Source organism: Coregonus lavaretus, assembly GCF_964263955.1.
Source record: "Coregonus lavaretus genome assembly, chromosome: 37".
Lineage (NCBI taxonomy): Eukaryota > Metazoa > Chordata > Actinopteri > Salmoniformes > Salmonidae > Coregonus > Coregonus lavaretus.
This window is the reverse complement of record NC_140024.1, coordinates 23812684-23833466: the sequence shown is the minus strand read 5'-3', so window position 1 is coordinate 23833466 and position 20783 is coordinate 23812684. Positions and strand designations below refer to the sequence as shown.

Below are 20783 nucleotides of genomic sequence, written 5' to 3'. Positions count from 1 at the left end.
ATTTGGCAGTACGTCCAACCGGCCTCACAACCGCAGACCACATGTAACCACGCCAGCCCAGGACCTCCACATCCAGCTTCTTCGCCTGCGGAATTGTCTGAGACCAGCCACCCGGACAGCTGATGAAACGGTGGGTTTGCACAACCAAATACTTTCTGTTCAAACTGTCAGAAACTGTCTAAGGGAAGCTCATCTGCGTGCTCGTCATCCTCACCAGGGTCTTGACCTGACTGCAGTTCGGCATCGTAACCGACTTCAGTGGGCAAATGCTCACCTTCGATGGCCACATGGCACGCTGGAGAATTGTGCTCTTCACAGATGAATCCCGGTTTCTACTCTACCGGGCAGATGGCAGACACCGTGTATGGCATCGTGTGGGTGAGTGGTTTGCTGATGTCAACATTGTGAACAGAGTGCCTCATGGTGGTGGTGGGGTTATGGTATGGGCAGGCATAAACTACGGACAATGAACACAATTGCATTTTATCGATGGCAATTTGAATCCACAGAGATACCGTGACGAGATCCGGAGGCCCATTGTCGTGCCATTTATCCCCCGCCATCACCTCATGTTAATGCATGATAATGCACGGCCCCATGTCGCAAGGATCTGTACACAATTCCTGGAAGCTGAAAATGTCCCAGTTCTTCCATGGTCTGCATACTCACCAGACATGTCACCCATTGAACATGTTTGGGATGCTCTGGATCACTGTGTATGACAGCGTGAAGAGGAGTGTGACAACATACCACAGGCCACAATCAACAGCCTGATCAACTCTATGCGAAGGAGATGTGTTGCGCTGCATGAGGCAAATGTTGGTCACACCAGATACTGACTGGTTTTCTGATCCAAGACCATTTCTTTTTTATCTGTGCATATCTGTATTCCCAGTCATGTGAAATCCTTAGATTAGGGCCTCATTAATTTATTTCCTAATATGAACTGTAACTCGTTGAAATTGTTGCGTTTTAAATGGCTATCTAGGCTTACTCTAGATGGAGTATACTTTCTCTAAAGGAAAATAATCTTGTGCTGGAATTCTCAGAATGTATCCTCAGTATGTTAGTCTCTGTGGGGTTCTGTTCATTGATCTCTCCTGCTGCTGAATTCTCTGAGAGGTACTGAGATATGAACAGCTTGTTTCTCCTGCTGCTGAATTCTCTGAGAGGTACTGAGATATGAACAGCTTGTTTCTCCTGCTGCTGAATTCTCTGAGAGGTACTGAGATATGAACAGCTTGTTTCTCCTGCTGCTGAGAGGTGTATGGGTAGCTGGTGTAGGGCAGGGCGATTATATTGAAATCATTCGAATTAATGTTTTTATGCGATATTCCAAATTCCTATGGCAAGAATCACGTTATTTTCTTCATTTTTATGAGCGTTTACAATGGGGAAAAAAAGTATTTAGTCAGCCACCAATTGTGCAAGTTCTCCCACTTAAAAAGATGAGAGAGGCCTGTAATTTTCATCATAGGTACACGTCAACTATGACAGACAAATTGAGAAAAAAAAATCCAGAAAATCACATTGTAGGATTTTTTATGAATTTATTTGCAAATTATGGTGGAAAATAAGTATTTGGTCACCTACAAACAAGCAAGATTTCTGGCTCTCACAGACCTGTAACTTCTTCTTTAAGAGGCTCCTCTGTCCTCCACTCGTTACCTGTATTAATGGCACCTGTTTGAACTTGTTATCAGTATAAAAGACACCTGTCCACAACCTCAAACAGTCACACTCCAAACTCCACTATGGCCAAGACCAAAGAGCTGTCAAAGGACACCAGAAACAAAATTGTAGACCTGCACCAGGCTGGGAAGACTGAATCTGCAATAGGTAAGCAGCTTGGTTTGAAGAAATCAACTGTGGGAGCAATTATTAGGAAATGGAAGACATACAAGACCACTGATAATCTCCCTCGAACTGGGGCTCCACGCAAGATCTCACCCCGTGGGGTCAAAATTATCACAAGAATGGTGAGCAAAAATCCCAGAAACACACGGGGGGACCTAGTGAATGACCTGCAGAGAGCTGGGACCAAAGTAACAAAGCCTACCATCAGTAACACACTACGCCGCCAGGGACTCAAATCCTGCAGTGCCAGACGTGTCCCCCTGCTTAAGCCAGTACATGTCCAGGCCCGTCTGAAGTTTGCTAGAGTGCATTTGGATGATCCAGAAGAGGATTGGGAGAATGTCATATGGTCAGATGAAACCAAAATAGAACTTTTTGGTAAAAACTCAACTCGTCGTGTTTGGAGGACAAAGAATGCTGAGTTGCATCCAAAGAACACCATACCTACTGTGAAGCATGGGGGTGGAAACATCATGCTTTGGGGCTGTTTTTCTGCAAAGGGACCAGGACGACTGATCCGTGTAAAGGAAAGAATGAATGGGGCCATGTATCGTAAGATTTTGAGTGAAAACCTCCTTCCATCAGCAAGGGCATTGAAGATGAAACGTGGCTGGGTCTTTCAGCATGACAATGATCCCAAACACACCGCCCGGGCAACGAAGGAGTGGCTTCGTAAGAAGCATTTCAAGGTCCTGGAGTGGCCTAGCCAGTCTCCAGATCTCAACCCCATAGAAAATCTTTGGAGGGAGTTGAAAGTCTGTGTTGCCCAGCGACAGCCCCAAAACATCACTGCTCTAGAGGAGATCTGCATGGAGGAATGGGCCAAAATACCAGCAACAGTGTGTGAAAACCTTGTGAAGACTTACAGAAAACGTTTGACCTGTGTCATTGCCAACAAAGGGTATATAACAAAGTATTGAGAAACTTTTGTTATTGACCAAATACTGATTTTCCACCATAATTTGCAAATACATTCATAAAAAATCCTACAATGTGATTTTCTGGATATGTTTTCCTCATTTTGTCTGTCATAGTTGACGTGTACCTATGATGAAAATTACAGGCCTCTCATCTTTTTAAGTGGGAGAACTTGCACAATTGGTGGCTGACTAAATACTTTTTTTGCCCACTGTATGTCCACTTGTTCTAATGTTGTCTTTTTGGGCTCATGTCCTTCGCTCCTTCTGTGCTGTGTATGCCTTCCCATTTACACCAGAGATCTGACAATGGGAGTTGTTGTCCCAAAGGCGGGAAGGCAGGCGACACGTTTAACTCCAAAATAATCCCATAGAAATGTATTGGCCTTATTTTGGACAGATTTTGAAACCTCTCGCTTCGCCTCTTCTTCTCTGTTTACACACACACACACACCAAGCCCCTCCCCCTGCCACTACCAACAACAAAGATGAGAGATCACTTCTTCCTCTCTGACAAGCGGTTTGTACTCGCTATTTGCATTTTAGGTTTGGTCCAACAGAATTAGTCATATGGACACCGAAACACATTGAGACATTTATTTTATTCTAATAGAGGAAGTTAACCTTTGTAACGATACCCCTTTTATGTCTCAACTACTCAAATAGTGCACAGAGCAGACACTACTAAAATGGGAGTATCAATGAACATTGATTCTGGAAAATTCATGTTCAGTTTGTCGTGTGCGGAATTGCAGTACCACTTACCGCTAGCAGCATTGTAGCCAAAAACGTATACTAGCTGTCTAGTCTGTGTTTTATAAATGTGCAATAAGCATAAAACACAATGATATAAGGAATTGGCAACTCGTCCTCATTCTGAGAAATAAGGTAGGCCACTTGATTTCAACATCTGAACAAAGTGGACAGGATAACATGCTGTTTAAACAGTTGGAGATGGACAGAAGGGTGTGGTCATAACAATTCAACTGTTCTACCTGGTTAGCTAGCAAATAGATCCAAGTTGCATAAACTTGAAATATAAAGATTAGCTGGCTACTCACTAGCACCTGGGCTTGTGCTTGAGATTTTTTGAGACCTGTGTTCATTTTCTATAATTTACATTTTAGTCATTTAGCGACTTACATGTTCTTAAGGGCACATCGCCAGATTTTTCACCTAGTAGGCTCGGGGATTAGAACCAGCGACCTTTCGGTTACTGGCACAACGCTCTTACCCACTAAGCTACCTGCCGGCCTAATAATGCCTGCTACAAGAAGTTAGTCATTATTAGTGAAATTGCATTATGCATGGTTCTAGTCATTTCTTTACGAAAAGGGCATGTTCATAGACTGACTTGAAAGCCAGATCAGTGATTATCAAGTTAAACTATTTTGATAAAATAATTCAATTATTAGTCGGTCTTATGGTTGTGGAAGGCTTATTTAGCCTAGGTATAATTTCACAAGCCCTGAATTCATTTGATTTTTGCTGACTGTTTGAAATGCAGTGTATTTGACCTTTAATTGTACAACAAAACTTATTTGGAGAGAACATACAAAAAAAATATATACATATACAGTTGTGGAAAGAATTGAGACCACTGCAAATGGTTCTTAAATCAGCATCTCTACATGTATGACAGCCGTTCCATTCCAGTGTCTGTTGAATTCTAACACAGGCACACCTCATTCTACTGAATTAGGTACTGATTAGGTGATCCCCTGAACCAAATCTTATTTAACGAGGAAAAGTATAAAAACCACTGCTGTGGTCATCACTATCCTCTTGCAATAGGACCAGCTGGATGGCAAAAACAGTGCTAATAGTATCTCAAAAGTAATATTAATCAAAAAATAACTATTGACCATGCCAAAAGAGTTGAAAAGGAAAGTCTTGAGTGAGGAAAAGAAGGGTTCAATTCTGGCTTTACTGGCAGAGAGATACAGTGAGCGTCAGGTTGCTTCCATCCTTAAAATGTCAAAGACGGAAGTTCATAAGAACAAGGTCTAGCAGACAACAAAGCTACAGACCGGCAGAGGGCGAAAACGACACTACTGACCGGGATGACCGCCAACTCATTCGAATGTCACTCAACAACCGTAGGATGACATCAAGTGACCTACAAAAATAATGGCAAACGGCATCTGGGGTGAAGTGCACGGTGAGGACGGTTCAAGAACGGCTCCTAGGGGCAGGGCTGAAGTCGTGCAAAGCTAGAAAAAAGCCCTTCATCAATGAGAAGCAAAGAAGAGCCAGGCTGAGGTTTGCAAAATACCATAAGGATTGGACCGTAGAGGACTGGAGTAAGGTAATCTTCTCAGATGAGTCCAATTTTCAGCTTTGCCCAACACCTGGTCATCTAATGGTTAGACAGAGACCTGGAGAGGCCTACAAGCCACAGTGTCTCGCACCCACTGTGAAATTTGGTGGAGGATCGGTGATGATCTGGGGGTGCTTCAGCAAGGCTGGAATCGGGCAGATTTGTCTTTGTGAAGGATGCATGAATCAAGCCACCACGTTCAAGGTTGTCCTGGAAGAAAACTTGCTTCCTTTTGCTCTGACATTGTTCCCCAACTCTGAGGATTGGTTTTTCCAGCAGGACAATGTGCCATGCCACACAGCCAGGTCAATCAAGGTGTGGATGGAGGACCACCAGATCAAGACCCTGTCATGGCCAGCCCAATCTCCAGACCTGAACCCCATTGAAAACTTCTGGAATGTGGTCAAGAGGAAGATGGATGGTCACAAGCCATCAAAAAAGCCGAGCTGCTTGAATTTTTGCGCCAGGAATGGCATAAAGTCACCCAACATCAACGTGAAAGACTGGTGGAGAGCATGCCAAGACGCATGAAAGCTGTGATTGAAAATCAGGGTTATTCCACAAAATATTGATTTCTGAACTGTTCCTAAGTTAAAACATTAGTATTGTGTTGTTTAAAAATGAACGTGAACTTATTTTCTTTGCATTATTCGAGGTCTGACAACACTGCATATTTTTTGTTATTTTGACCAGTTGTCATTTTCTGCAAATAAATGCTCTAAATGACAATATTTTTATTTGGAATTTGGGAGAAATGTTGTCAGTAGTTTATAGAATAAAACAAAAATATAATTTTTACCCAAACACATACCTATAAATAGTAAAACCAGAGAAACTGATAATTTTGCCGTGGGCTCTTACTTTCTTCCAGAGCTGTATATATCGTGAATCGTCCATAAGTTTAAAAAAAAAACAAGATGATTTTTAGGCCTTATCGCCCAGCCCTAAGCTGGTTTCCATGTAGAGAAACAGGGAAACAGAAACGACAGCTCCTAGCAGTAACACACTGTGAGGAATGGAGGAAACAACCAACAGTGGATGTAGATGGTCGATATCCTGCTCCTGTGTTCTGTGCCTATTGAAGTGCAGAATTTGCAGTTTCCTCAACTGCCATTACTCACAAGGATGCATGGTAGAGAAACAGCCTTTTATCTGTTGTATTGAACATTCCTCAGGAAATCTGTTCACTTTTGGATCGTTTCTGGTTTTGTTTGAAGGATACAAGATTCTTTCTTACAGACAAAAGGCTGTTGTCTGAGTTATATGGTTAATATAGGCTAGTCTCTTCACCCCACATGAGTTGGGCAAAGCAAGCCTATGGTTAATATGATCAGTTGTGCTGCCAGAAACATTACACAGGTGGGTAAGTAGTGAGAGGTGGTAGGCCTAGACAATGAGTCTTTTTACCACGTGAATCTCTCCCCTGCATTTACTAAATTCCACAGTCCAATGACCCCACTTAGCTAATTACATAGCTGGGCCTGCTATGATGCGTGGGAGGGAGGGTGGCGGAAGACACCAGGAATGCGTCTCAAATGGCACCCTGTTCAAAAGCAGTGCACCAGATAGGGAATATGCTGCCATTTGGGAGGCATCCCAGACAATTAGTGGACCTCAGTGAGCACTGAGCAGCAACACACTATAGGGCAGGGAAATGCCAGGGACGTCAAAATACAAAGGTGCCGATACGATATGTATTGCGATTCAATACTGTGATTTTATTGCGATTCGATGTTCCAAACATATTGCTTACCCAAACGTCTGCTGCAGAGGGACAAGAGTGCCATGACATAACGAGTTTTGATCAATCATGGAAATAGAAGTGCTGAAAACAATTTGTCTCCATATTTAAAAAGAAGATGGAGAACAAGCTATTAAGGAAAAATACTGAACTTTTGGTGCAGGTACAGCCGACTAGTGCAAAAATAATATCCCGACATGTATTATTTATTTTATTCCCCCATCACTAGAACTCTACACCAGTATGAGCTCTGATGTTTGTCAATGACGAGATAAAGGATTGCGTAATGTCAATTCTGTTTCCTGTAAACTTAATTCCTCGAATTTTGACCCCAATTCCTGGAATGCATGACCAACTGTTTTTAATTTTTTGTTTATACATTTCTTTGTTGTTTTTAACAGGATTTTGACTAAATGGATCAGGTCCCCAGTAACTCCATATTGGACTACAGACTACACTAGCCTATCACGTTTCAGTGATGCATAGGCCAGTATAGCCATAGACATGACCTCATTGAATACAGCAGAATTCTCCTTGTTCTACAACAATGGAAGGATTATGCTGTCCTTGTCTGCTTCTGTACAATAATTTAAGAACAAACAAGAGCCATATGTTCTAGCATAACGACTATTACTGAACCAAGTTTAATGTAATATCAATGTATAATGGTTAATTTAATTATGGAATTCTACACTGGGCCGACCCCACACATGGATGTGTTCCAGATGCTAAATGTATCTCAGACAAGGATGTTGTACCTACAGGGCCTTCAGGAAATATTCGTACCCCTCGACTTATTCCACATTCTGTTGTGCTACGGCCTGAATTCAAAATGGATTAAATCAATATTTCATTTTTCTCACCCATGAACTCACAATACCCAATAATGACAAAGTGAAAACATGTTTTTAGAAATTGTTGCTAATTTATTGAAAAATGACATTCAGAAATATCTCATTTACATAAGTATTCACACCCAGGCAAGGAGGGCAGCAATTACAGCTGTGAGTCTTTATGGGTAAGTCTTTAAGAGCTTTGCACAGCCGGATTTTACAAGATTTGCCCAGTATTCTTTTCGAAATTATTCCAGCTCAAATTCATTGTTGATCATTGCTAGACAACCGTTTTCAAGTCTTGCCGTAGATTTAAGTCAAAACTGTAATTTGGGCCACTCGGTAACATTCACTGACTTCTTGGTAAGCAACTCCAATGTAGATTTTAGTTATTGTCCTGGTGAAAGGTGACTTAATCTCCCAGTGTCTGGTGGAAAGCAGACTGAAATCCTTTTTTTAATCCTGAAAACTCCCTAGTCCTTGCCGATGACAAGCATACCCATGCTTGACAAAATGAAGTGGTACTCGGTAATATGTTGTGTTGGATTTGCCCCAAACAATGCTTTTTATTCAGGACATTAATTTGACTTTGGTGCCTTATTGCAAACAGGATGCATGTCTTGTTTGCAGGCAGGCAGGCAGGCCAGTGATACAAAATCTCAATTTTTTAATTCAGCCTGTAACACAACAGAATGTCAAAGGTCAAGGGGTGTGAATACTTTCTGAAGGCACTGTAAGTCTATATAACAGTCACTGTTAGAACCTTAAAGGAATAGTTCTTTTTTACAACCAAATCTCTATTTTTGATATAAATGACATTATAGAAGGGTTCAGACACCTTTTTTTGTGATTTCATGTTTTTGAAAAAACATGAACAAGGGTTCCAAAAACACCCCAATACGTCCATCTACAAATGGCAACGCTCTCAGTATAGTGATGCAGGTCGTTAGATGTTGTACACATGAAATTGTGTCAATCCGAACTTTATCCGCAACGTTACTTTCCCTTTTTCGTGACTCGACCTGTTTCCCCTATCCAGCTGTTCCATTGTCTGTGTAGCCTGCTGCTACAGGTAACTGCCAAAATAAAGGAAACGCCAACATAGTGTCTTAATAGGGCGTTGGCCTACCACGAGCTGCCAGAAAAGCTTCAATGCACCTTGGCATAGATTCTACAAGTGTCTGGAACTTCCTGTGTGGAAGCACCCCATGCTTTCAATATACTTTGTATCCCTCATTTACTTAAGTTTTTCCTTTATTTTGGCAGTTACCTGTAGAATGGACCAAGGTATCGATTGAGTCACAACAAAATAGAATTGAACGTTGCAGATAAAGTTTGGAATTACTCAATTTCATGTGTACAACATCTAAAGGGCTTGTCATTTTCGGAATGGTTTTCCCTGTTCCCCCTCCTTCTCCCAACAGTAGGGCCTGCTCCCCTCCTTCTCCCGACAGTTGAAGGTGCCGTGCGCAGTTGATAATCACCCCGATAATTGCTTCAAATGAACCTAAACTATACCAACAAGAATTTCACAGGTATAACAACAGATGAAATAAATTAAGTAAAGTATGATGGGGAGAATGGGTGAGTTGATGAACGAGGGGAAGCGAAAGAAGCATAATTATGTAATCACCAATTGTGAATGACGAACAGGGAGGGTCATTGTATTGATCTATTCTAATTATAATCTCAAAATTGTATGTATCGGTACACCAAATCAAAGCAGTCTTATCAGTCTACGCTGGCCTACTTGGAGTACACAGTGAGAGTGTGCGTTCATACAAAATCTGAATGAAAATTACTCTGATGGTGGGGAAGAAATGAATGACATCTGATTGTTCTTCTTGTTCTCTTACTTATTTTTAATCTTTTTTTTTTGTAATCTTTTTTTTTTTTTTGGGGGGGGGGGGCAATGTTCTAGTGTTAATCAGACTGTTGTTGAAAGTGAATGGGAGTGGTGAGGGAATAGTGTTAAATTGGGATACCATAGAGTGCTGCTTTATTAAAAAGCTATTTTCACCGCTGGCTGGTATGTTTCCCCTGGCACCACATTGTCTGCAGGGCCCGCAGTCGGTCCAACTTGCTGTATGAAAAACAGTGGAAATAGTTGACAAATGTAGCCCAACAATGGAGTCATGTCGTGCATTGTTACTCCTCAGATTGCAGTGGTGATATGACCCTGTTTGCCCCACCTCTACAACCCTCCAGGGAATGAGATGGTGTTCCCACCAAAGATTACCCTACACTTTCTGAAAGCAGGATTTCGTTAAATGTAATCAAATCAGCCAAAGATGCCAACTACTCCCGAGTGGAGCAGCGTTCTAAGTCACTGCATCTCAGTGCTAGAGGCGTCACTACAGACCCTGGTTCGATCCCGGGCTGTATCACATCTGACTTGCCTATTTTTAAATAAAGGTTAAAAAATAAAACAAAAAATAGAAGTTACAACCATCTCTTTCAAATCAAAGCACCTAGGCTACCTGTTGACAGACACTTCTGTACTGTAAACTGTCAAGGTAGGGACATTTCTGTAGGCTTCATCAGGGTGGAGTTTTGAATGCTGTATCAAGCACAATTTAGTTTTTATCCCCAAACCTCTGGGGCTTTAGAATAACGAATGACAGGAATGCAGGTGTCTTTCATGTAGTACAGATGCAGGATATTCATTTGACCATTTTCTCACTGTAGGAAAATAATCCTGCAGCAACAGGAAATGTGGATTATAATTAATAACAATTTACAGTGAGGGGAAAAAAGTATTTGATCCCCTGCTGATTTTGTACGTTTGCCCACTGACAAAGACATGATCAGTCTATAATTTTAATGGTAAGTTTATATGAACAGTGAGAGACAGAATAACAACAAAAAATCCAGGGTATTTCCCTCATTCAAATGCAAATCAATTTATAGAATTTTTGTTTTTCTGGATTTTTTTTGTTATTCTGTCTCTCACTGTTCAAATAAACCTACCATTAAAATTATAGACTTATCATTTCTTTGTCAGTGGGCAAACGTACAAAATCAGCAGGGGATCAAATGCTTTTTTCCCTCACTGTATGTGGGGGTTGATACATTTTTAGTTAGGGCAAATCGAGTCTGACATTTTAAAGTGGAAATTACAAACTTTAGAAACCCTTTTAAACCTTAAATACGCTACAAGTTTGAATTTCCTGCAACAGGGTGATCAAATTAACATCCCACATCTGTACATAAGGTTCTTCTCTATCTTCTCTATCAGTCTCATTCAGCATTCACAATATTTATTTAGCTGAAGCCTGAGCTGATCAATTAATTATCACCTCATTCTATCATTTTCCAGGTATTCATAGCCTTTAGTAAGTGAGAAAAACTGATTTTCAGAAATGGAACCCTATAGTCTATTGTGCACTACTTTATTTGCAAGAAACAGTAGTGCACTATAAAGTAAAATGGGGTGCCATTTCAGAAGCAACCATGGTTAGGTGGACACTATGTAGAGGGGGCTTATGAGGCCTAGGTTGCTGGAGTACAGTACATCCCATCTCTCTTTACAGTGCCTTGCAAAAGTATTCATTCTCCTTGGCATTTTTCCTATTTTGTTGCATTACAACCTGTAATTTAAATTGATTTTTATTTGGATTTCATGTAATGGACATCTACAAAATAGTCCAAATTGGTGAAGTGAAATGAAAAAAATAACTTGTTTAAAAAAATTCTAAAAAATAAATAGCGGAAAAGTGGTGCGTGCATATGTATTCACCCCCTTTGCTATGAAGCCCCTAAATAAGATCTGGTGCAACCAAGTCACATAATTAGTTAGATTGCACACAGGTGGACTTTATTTAAGTGTCACATGATCTGTCACATGATCTCAGTATATAGACACCTGTTCTGAAAGGCCCCAGAGTCTGCAACACCACTAAGCAAGGGGCACCACCAAGCAAGCGTCACCATAAAGACCAAGGAGCTCTCCAAACAGGTCAGGGACAAAGTTGTGGAGAAGTACAGATCAGGGTTTGGTTATAAAAAATTATCTGAAACTTTTAACATCCCACGGAGCACCATTAAATCCATTATAAACAAATGGAAAGAATATGACACCACAACAAACCTGCCAAGAGAGGGTCGCCCACCAAAACTCACGAACCAGGCAAGGAGGGCATTAATCAGAGAGGCAACATAGAGACCAAAGATAACCCTAAAGGAGCTGCAAAGCTCCACAGCGGAGATTGGAGTATCTGTCCATAGGACCACTTTAAGCCGTACACTCCACAGAGCTGGGCTTTACGGAAGAATGGCCAGAAAAAAGTCATTGCTGAAAGAAAAAAGAAGCAAACACATTTGGTGTTCGCCAAAAGCCATGTGGGAGACTCCCCAAACATATGGAAGAAGGTACTCTGGTCAGATGAGACAAAAATTTTGCTTTTTGGCCATCAAGGAAAACCCAACACCTCTCATCACCCCGAGAACACCATCCCCACAGTGAAGCATGGTGGTGGCGGCATCATGCTGTGGGGATGTTTTTCATCGGCAGGGACTGGGAAACTGGTCAGAATTGATGAAATGATGGATGGCACTAAATACAGGGATATTCTTGAGGGAAACCTGTTTCAGTCTTCCAGAGATTTGAGACTGGGATGGAGGTTCACCTTCCAGCAGGACAATGACCGTAAGCATACTGCTAAAGCAACACTCAAGTGGTTTAAGGGGAAACATTTAAATGTCTTGGAATGGCCTAGTCAAAGCCCAGACCTCAATCCAATTGAGAATCTGTGGTATGAGTTAAAGATTGCTGTACACCAGTGGAACCCATCCAACTTGAAGGAGCTGGAGCAGTTTTGCCTTGAAGAATGGGCAAAAATCCCAGTGGCTAGATGTGCCAAGCTTATAGAGACATACCCCAAGAGACTTGCAGCTGTAATTGTTGCAAAAGGTTGCTCTACAAAGTATTGACTCGCTCAAGTTTTCTTTTTTTTCTTTTTTTTTTTGTTTGTTTCACAATAAAACATATTTTGCATCTTCAAAGTGGTAGGCATGTTGTGTAAATGAAATGATACAAACCCCCAAAAAATCCATTTTATATCCAGGTTGTAAGTCAACAAAATAGGAAAAAGGCCAAGGGGGGTGAATACTTTCGCATGCTACTGTATGTAGTGTTGTGGTGTGTGTGTTGTCCTATATATTTTTTAAAAATCCCAACCCCCGTCCCCGCAGGAGGCCTTTTGCCTTTTGGTAGGCCGTCATTGTAAATAACAATTTGTTCTCAACTGTCTTGCCTAGTTAAATAAATGAAAAATAAATAATCTCACCCCCATCTGAGAAGCAGGTCCGTTTCATGTCCTCGTCACTATATTGACATTGGTGCTCTTTTCCACAGTTTCTGTCCTCACTTGCTGTGACTGGACTTCTTGTCTCCTGACTGTCTTTTACTGCGTCTCAGAGGAGTTTCAGAAATGACTGTGATGTGCTGTAGATCCATTACCAGAAGAAACCTAAAACCGACCTATCGGCCGCGCCTCTGGCAGTTTTGTTTGAATTGAGCACATTTGGCTTTCAGAATTGGGTCTTTCAGGATGTTGGTGCTAGCCATGCTAGCGTTAAAATCCACACATCAGCAGTGTTTCAGGTTGTGGGGGTTAGCCCCCATAGAGTTAAAAGCTGAGGTGTGCAATCGAAGTAATGATGAGTAAGCAGGTGATCAAATTCACAACAGATATTAGTTACAATGTCCAGTGCCCCTTGTTATCTTTCAGCTGAATGCAGCAGTTAGATTTGACCTCCTTTTTCACTTCCTCCTGAATTAGTTTTCTTTGGTCCTCGGGCTATCCTTGAAAACTGACATTTGAGTATGATCTTGTGTTATATGAATTGACTGTCATGCCCTTAGGTGTCTCTGCTTTTCAATGTATTCTGTTTTGTAGTGACCTGAGGTTTGATTCCTATTAAGTAATGGTCATTCATTTAACCAGCCATAGTGTCCTGATTGTTAGCTGATGGATAATTATCCGACACGTTCAACAGTGTCTTCATTCTCAAGCACTGCCTATTAAAGAATGACATATGGGGTACTGCAAATAATCAGGGCCAATAAATATCTAGTTGTGAACATTCCGCCTCTTAGTAGCATCATTATGGGATAATAATGAACTAGTTTAGTAAAGCTGCTAACATGTGGGATACATTCATCTGTTATGTATTGTTCTTGAAACCTCTTTATATTTGATCTCTGTACGCATTATCTCATGAGTTTTCTTTTTCTTTTCAGCTGTGAATATCTGCAGATATCCTAGGCTGCATTACCCTCAGCAATAAGGTAAGACACTGAATATTTTAGAGATTATGAAGATTATTGTTTTAAAATCAAAGCTTCAGAAACATGGTTCATACCTTTCATTAAATGGCATCTCCATCTCCAAACATTTGCAAAGAATATACTTAGAAGTATAGTTTTCCTATGCTTCCAGACTTGTAAAGCCACAAAGTGGCATATATTATTGTTCATGTCATAGGGGTGTACGTGAGTGTTGTTTAAACACTACATGACATCCGTACCTTTAATCCCGTCACCGTTGGTGGCCCCAGGAGTGTCACGTTTGTATAGTCAGAGGGTAGTTATGCAAAGAATGGCCCGAACATTGCCTGGTTGCCTAGGAGACCTGTGGAAGTGGAGGGTAAAAGAGTGAGTGGAAAGAGTTAACAGAGCATAGCAGGAAGGCAGTCCAGATCTCTCCCTCTCTCAGCCCTCTCTCCCTCCCAGCTCTCTTTCTCTCTCTTTCTGCATGTTTCTCTCTCCATGCCCACCCCTCTCGATGGCTGACTATTTCATATGCACACTCAGACTTGTTCTGTATCTCTCTGCAAACACACCCACACTACACTCCCCCATGTTCTCCACTTGTGCTTGGTGATATTCGCTGTGTAGCGGCAGAGTTTGTGGTAATAGTTTGTTCCTGCTAGCTGACTGTGTTAATAGTTCAGTCCTGCTAGCTGACTGGTAATAGTTCGGTCCTGCTAGCTGACTGGTAATAGTTTGTTCCTGCTAGCTGACTGTGGTAATAGTTTGTTCCTGCTAGCTGACTGTGGTAATAGTTCGGTCCTGCTAGCTGACTGTGGTAATAGTTTGTTCCTGCTAGCTGACTGTGGTAATAGTTCGGTCCTGCTAGCTGACTGGTAATAGTTTGTTCCTGCTAGCTGACTGTGGTAATAGTTTGTTCCTGCTAGCTGACTGTGGTAATAGTTTGGTCCTGCTAGCTGACTGTGGTAATAGTTCGGTCCTGCTAGCTGACTGTGGTAATAGTTCAGTCCTGCTAGCTGACTGTGGTAATAGTTCAGTCCTGCTAGCTGACTGTGGTAATAGTTTGTTCCTGCTAGCTGACTGTGGTAATAGTTTGTTCCTGCTAACTGACTGTGGTAATAGTTTGTTCCTGCTAGCTGACTGTAGTAATAGTTTGTTCCTGCTAGCTGACTGTAGTAATAGTTTGTTCCTGCTAGCTGACTGTGGTAATAGTTTGTTCCTGCTAGCTGACTGTGGTAATAGTTTGTTCCTGCTAGCTGACTGTGGTAATAGTTTGTTCCTGCTAGCTGACTGGTAATAGTTTGTTCCTGCTAGCTGACTGTGGTAATAGTTTGTTCCTGCTAGCTGACTGCGGTAATAGTTTGTTCCTGCTAGCTGACTGTGGTAATAGTTTGTTCCTGCTAGCTGACTGTGGTAATAGTTTGTTCCTGCTAGCTGACTGTGGTAATAGTTCGGTCCTGCTAGCTGACTGTGGTAATAGTTCGGTCCTGCTAGCTGACTGTGGTAATAGTTCGGTCCTGCTAGCTGACTGTGGTAATAGTTCGGTCCTGCTAGCTGACTGTGGTAATAGTTCAGTCCTGCTAGCTGACTGTGGTAATAGTTCAGTCCTGCTAGCTGACTGTGGTAATAGTTTGTTCCTGCTAGCTGACTGTGGTAATAGTTTGTTCCTGCTAGCTGACTGTGGTAATAGTTTGTTCCTGCTAGCTGACTGTAGTAATAGTTTGTTCCTGCTAGCTGACTGTAGTAATAGTTTGTTCCTGCTAGCTGACTGTGGTAATAGTTTGTTCCTGCTAGCTGACTGGTAATAGTTTGTTCCTGCTAGCTGACTGTGGTAATAGTTTGTTCCTGCTAGCTGACTGTGGTAATAGTTTGTTCCTGCTAGCTGACTGTGGTAATAGTTTGTTCCTGCTAGCTGACTGTGGTAATAGTTTGTTCCTGCTAGCTGACTGTGGTAATAGTTTGTTCCTGCTAGCTGACTGTGGTAATAGTTTGTTCCTGCTAGCTGACTGTGGTAATAGTTCGGTCCTGCTAGCTGACTGTGGTAATAGTTTGTTCCTGCTAGCTGACTGTGGTAATAGTTTGTTCCTGCTAGCTGACTGTGGTAATAGTTTGTTCCTGCTAGCTGACTTTGGTAATAGTTTGTTCCTGCTAGCTGACTGCGGTAATAGTTTGTTCCTGCTAGCTGACTGTGGTAATAGTTTGTTCCTGCTAGCTGACTGTGGAAATAGTTTGTTCCTGCTTGCTGACTGTGGTAATAGTTTGTTCCTGCTAGCTGACTGTGGTAATAGTCAGCAGCCAGCCTCCACACACACTAGGAGGAGAGGAGAGCTGTGTAGCTGGGGCTGTGGACTGCAGCCCTGCGTGTTTGTACTTTTGTTTCTCCATGGCTGTGGGTGCTGTACTTCAATGCTGACTCTACAACTGGTTTCACAGAGCAATTAACTCTCTCTGGATGTATGGTGCTCACAGTGCTCAGCTACTCGATGCGACTTGATTCTGAAATGAGTTGGAGGAGCTGTGGGTATCTGAGTTTTTCTGAGATGAATGAAGTCCTAGGGTTATATGAAAGATTTAATTTGGAACCCTATTCAAGCCTTTGCTTCGCTGGCGAGCTACGTGGTATGTTTAAAGACATACATGCTAAGTTTAGGAGTAGAGCGGGGATAAAATGGTTCTAGACATGTATAGCCAAATGATCTATATTACACCTCTGTTTTCCCCCACTGTGTGTCGTTAATACCATCTCCACAGCAGTGGTTGCTGTGTTGTGTGGGTCATTAGCATTGTGGCTGGTGGTCTGAGGGAGAAAGGGAAAGAGGGGAAACTAGGGAAGTATAAATATGCCGGCTGTCATCAGCACACTGCTGAGTGTCCTATCCTCTGGTACCAATAAGGGAAATGTTCACTTAGACCTCGCTAATGGATCTCAATGACCTTCTCATCTCTGTCAACTAAAGTCCTGCTGATGTTCTCTCGTAGCTCTCTGTGGTGTCCACTCCAGTCATGGTCAATCAGTGGAGCATCATGGGTAGAGAATAGGTCTGTTCTGTCCCTGTTCTCCTGAGGGCATCAGCTCTCAGGGCTAATGGATCACTTATTGAACTATTACCATAATAGTAGCAGATATTTTGTGGTTGAGAAAACATTATTCTAGAAAACCATAGTGAAGGTTGTTTCTTCATTTATGAATCACTTTACACACACACACACACACACACACACACACACACACACACACACACACACACACACACACACACACACACACACACACACACACACACGAGTACAGTTCAGTTGCCTTCATTTCCACAGTTTATAGATCTGGAATAGTAGTTTATCATCATGAGAAGGAATGCTCAGTAAAAAGAACTGGAGCGACTGGAGCCAATTGTGTGGTGAGACTGGACTCAGATGAGTGGCCATCTTTCCTGTTTGGTTTTGCCTGCATTCGTAGATAAGTAATCAAAGTTGTGCCTTGGATATCTGCCAAGTTTGGCTGTGTGAGATGTTTGTTGGTGCTTGGCTACAGCATAATCACTATGGGCAAATATCTGTATGGAAAGACTTGTAAAGGTTGTTTTCAATCAAGATGAGGACTGCACTGTTGCTTGGGTTGTACTTTGCCCTAGTTTTCATATTTGAAGCTATTGTACTATCGGCTAAATGTTTATTTCATTTCTGTTTTAATTATTTTTTTGTAATTTAGCAGACACTCTTATCCAGAGCGACTTTCAGTAGTGAGTGCATACATTTTTCATAAATTTTTTCTCTACTGGTCCCCTCTGTACTGGTCCCCCGTGGGAATCGAACCCACAACCCTGGCGTTGCAAGCGCCATGCTCTACCAACTGAGCCACTTGGGACTGTTTCACTGCTATGAATCCCGTTGTGCCTCTTTTGTGCGCTCGGTCCCCTTGCGATGAATGAAAAGCCTAGTTTGTACGATGCTTTGAAATCATTTCATTACTTCTCAATTAGGCATAAGTAATTTACTTTCGTCATGGTGATATTCAATGTTAGAAGCATATGTTCTGGCTTATTTCCACAGCCAGGAGAAATTGATATCCTAATAGCTTCTTACAGGTGGTTTGTGTTACACTGTTAGTGTAACAATTTGTGAAAACAGATCCATTCATTATAATTACTTACAAATGGATAATTACCTAAATATGGGGCATTAGTTGAGCAAGGCAAATTAGTTCTAATTTTCATATTTAGAGCTCTAACCTCTCCTGAGGGAAAGAAGTGGTTTCCTACTCAATCAAATAGTGGTTTCCAGAAGCTTTCCAGGATGCTTGGTCGAAAGCGCAGATCTTTAGCTAATTTCCTGCAATTCAATCCATTTTGCTATGGGGTTTTGTACTGTGTATTTATATACTGTATTCTCGACGTAGCTCATTCTAATATTTCTACACTGTACATTGTATTTAAGTTACACTGTTTATACACACCGCATATTTATAAACTGGATTCTTGACATAGCTCGCTCTAATATATCTACTGCTGTACATATCCATCTTATTATATCTTGTGTAAATTTATCCGATGTAGATGCAGATAGATTGCATTAGGATTATTTTTGCAGTGCTATTTGGGTTGTTAATTGGATTTGTTCTGACATTTCTTAATTTCTTTAATTTCACTTTTTGGATTATGTTTGTTTTGTGTTGCTAGGCGTTACTGCACTGTTGGAGCTAGAAACACAAGCATTTCGCTGCACCTGCGATAACATCTGCAAATCTGTGTACGCAACCAATAAACATTGATTTGATTTTGAAAAAATACAGGTTAAGACCATGTAATAATTCCATGCAGAGCGTTCGAAATTAAACACATTAATTGGACGCTGTTGCTGATTTTACAGGTTTGACATTGAAAATGCGACCAGCGGTCGCGAAATCATGTTATAAAGGGGTTGTAGATCATTTGAAAAATGTTTAAATGAATAGTATGACAGTAAAACAGTTATGATATGTGTTTGCTGAGTAGTTAGCTGATATTTACTCAATTTTTGTATTTATTTTTTATGGCAAACTTTCTTTACTGCTACCATTCACTACGTAATTTTTCTTCCACCGCTGGTCCAATTAATATATTTACACTATATATACAAAAGTATGTGGACACCCCTTCAAATGAGTGGATTCGGCTATTTCAGCCACACTGGTTGCTGACAGGTGTATAACATCGAGCACACAGCCATGCAATCTCCATAGACAAACATTGGCAGTAGAATGGCCTTACTGAAGAGCTCAGTGACTTTCAATGTGGCACAGTCATAGGATTCCGCCTTTCCAGCAAGTCAGTTCATCAAATTTCTGCTCTGCTAGAGCTGCCCCGGTCAACTGTAAGTGCTGTTATTGTGAAGTGGAAACATCTAGGAGCAACAACTGCTCAGCCGCGAGGTGGTAGGTCACACAAGCTCACAGAACGGGACCGCCGAGTGCTGAAGCGCGTAAAAATAGTCTGTCCTCTGTTGCAACATTCACTACAGAGTTTCAAACTGCCTCTGGAAGCAACATCAGCACAATAACTGTTTGTCGGGAGCTTCATGAAATGGGTTTCCATGGCCGAGCAGCCGCACACAAGCCTAAGATCACCATGCGCAATGCCAAGCGTCGGCTGAGGAGGTGTAAAGCTTGCTGCCATTGGACTCTGGAGCAGTGGCAGTCCGACGGACTAATCTGGGTTTGGCGGATGCCAGGAGAACTCTACCTGCCCCAATGCATAGTGCCAACTGTAAAGTTTGGTGGAGGAGGAATAATGGTCTGAGGCTGTTTTTCATGGTTCGGGCTAGGCCCCTTAGTTCCAGTGAAGGGAAATCTTAACACTACAGCATACAATGACATAAAGACAATTCTGTGCTTCCAACTTTGTGGCAACAGTTTGGGGAAGATCCTGTTTAAGCATGATAATGCCCCGTGCACAAAGCGAGGTCCATACAGAAATGGTTTGTCGAGATTTGTGTGGAAGAACTTGACTGGCCTGCACAGAGCCCTGACCTCAACCCCATCGAACACCTTAAGGATGAATTGGAACACTGACTGCGAGCCAGGCCTAATCACCCAACATCAGTGCCCGACCTCACTAATGCTCTTGTGGCTGGAAGCAAGTCTCCGCAGCAATGTTCCAACATCAAGTGGAAAGCCTTCCCAGAAGAGTGGAGGCTGTTATAGCAGCAAAGGGGGGACCAACTCCATATTAATGCCCGTGATTTTGGAATGAGATGCTTGACGAACAGGTGTCCACATACTTTTGGTAATGTGTATTTTCGAACGCTTCTGCATGGAATTATTACGATATCTTAACCTTTATCGTCAACTTTGCCAGGGTTGAGCCTATACTTTTGATTGTGTGTTCTCTTGCCAAGAAGATCAATTGAGTGTTGCAGTGTAGAGCCCCTTTAAGCACTTTTTACATTTACATTACATTTTAGTCATTTAGCAGACGCTCTTAACCAGAGCGACTTACAGGAGCAATTAGGGTTAAGTGCCTTGCTCAAGGGCACATTAACGTCATTTAGCAGACGCTCTTAGCCAGAGCGACTCACAAATTGGTGCGTTCACCCTATAGCCAGTGGGATAACCACTTTACAATTTGGGGGGGGGGGGGGGGTTAGAAGGAATACTTTAGCCTATCCCAGGTATTCCTTAAAGAGGTGGGGTTTCAAATGTCTCCGGAAGGTGGTGAGTGACTCCGCTGTCCTGGCGTCGTGAGGGAGCTTGTTCCACCATTGGGGTGCCAGAGCAGCGAACAGTTTTGACTGGGCTGAGGGGGAGCTGTGCTTCCGCAGAGGAAGGGGAGCCAGCAGGCCAGAGGTGGATGAACGCAATGTCCTC

General features: G+C 42.0%; 1 protein-coding gene across 1 annotated transcript in view; it reads left to right on the top strand.

Annotated features, from left to right (window-relative positions):
• Positions 1-20783, top strand: part of LOC311111667 (talin-2-like) — a 121264-nt gene that overhangs the window by 27977 nt on the left and 72504 nt on the right. Inside the window, exon 2 of the mRNA XM_084154456.1 lies at positions 13913-13960. The gene's annotated coding sequence lies outside the window, so the exon portion shown is untranslated. The remainder of the gene's footprint in view (positions 1-13912; positions 13961-20783) is intronic.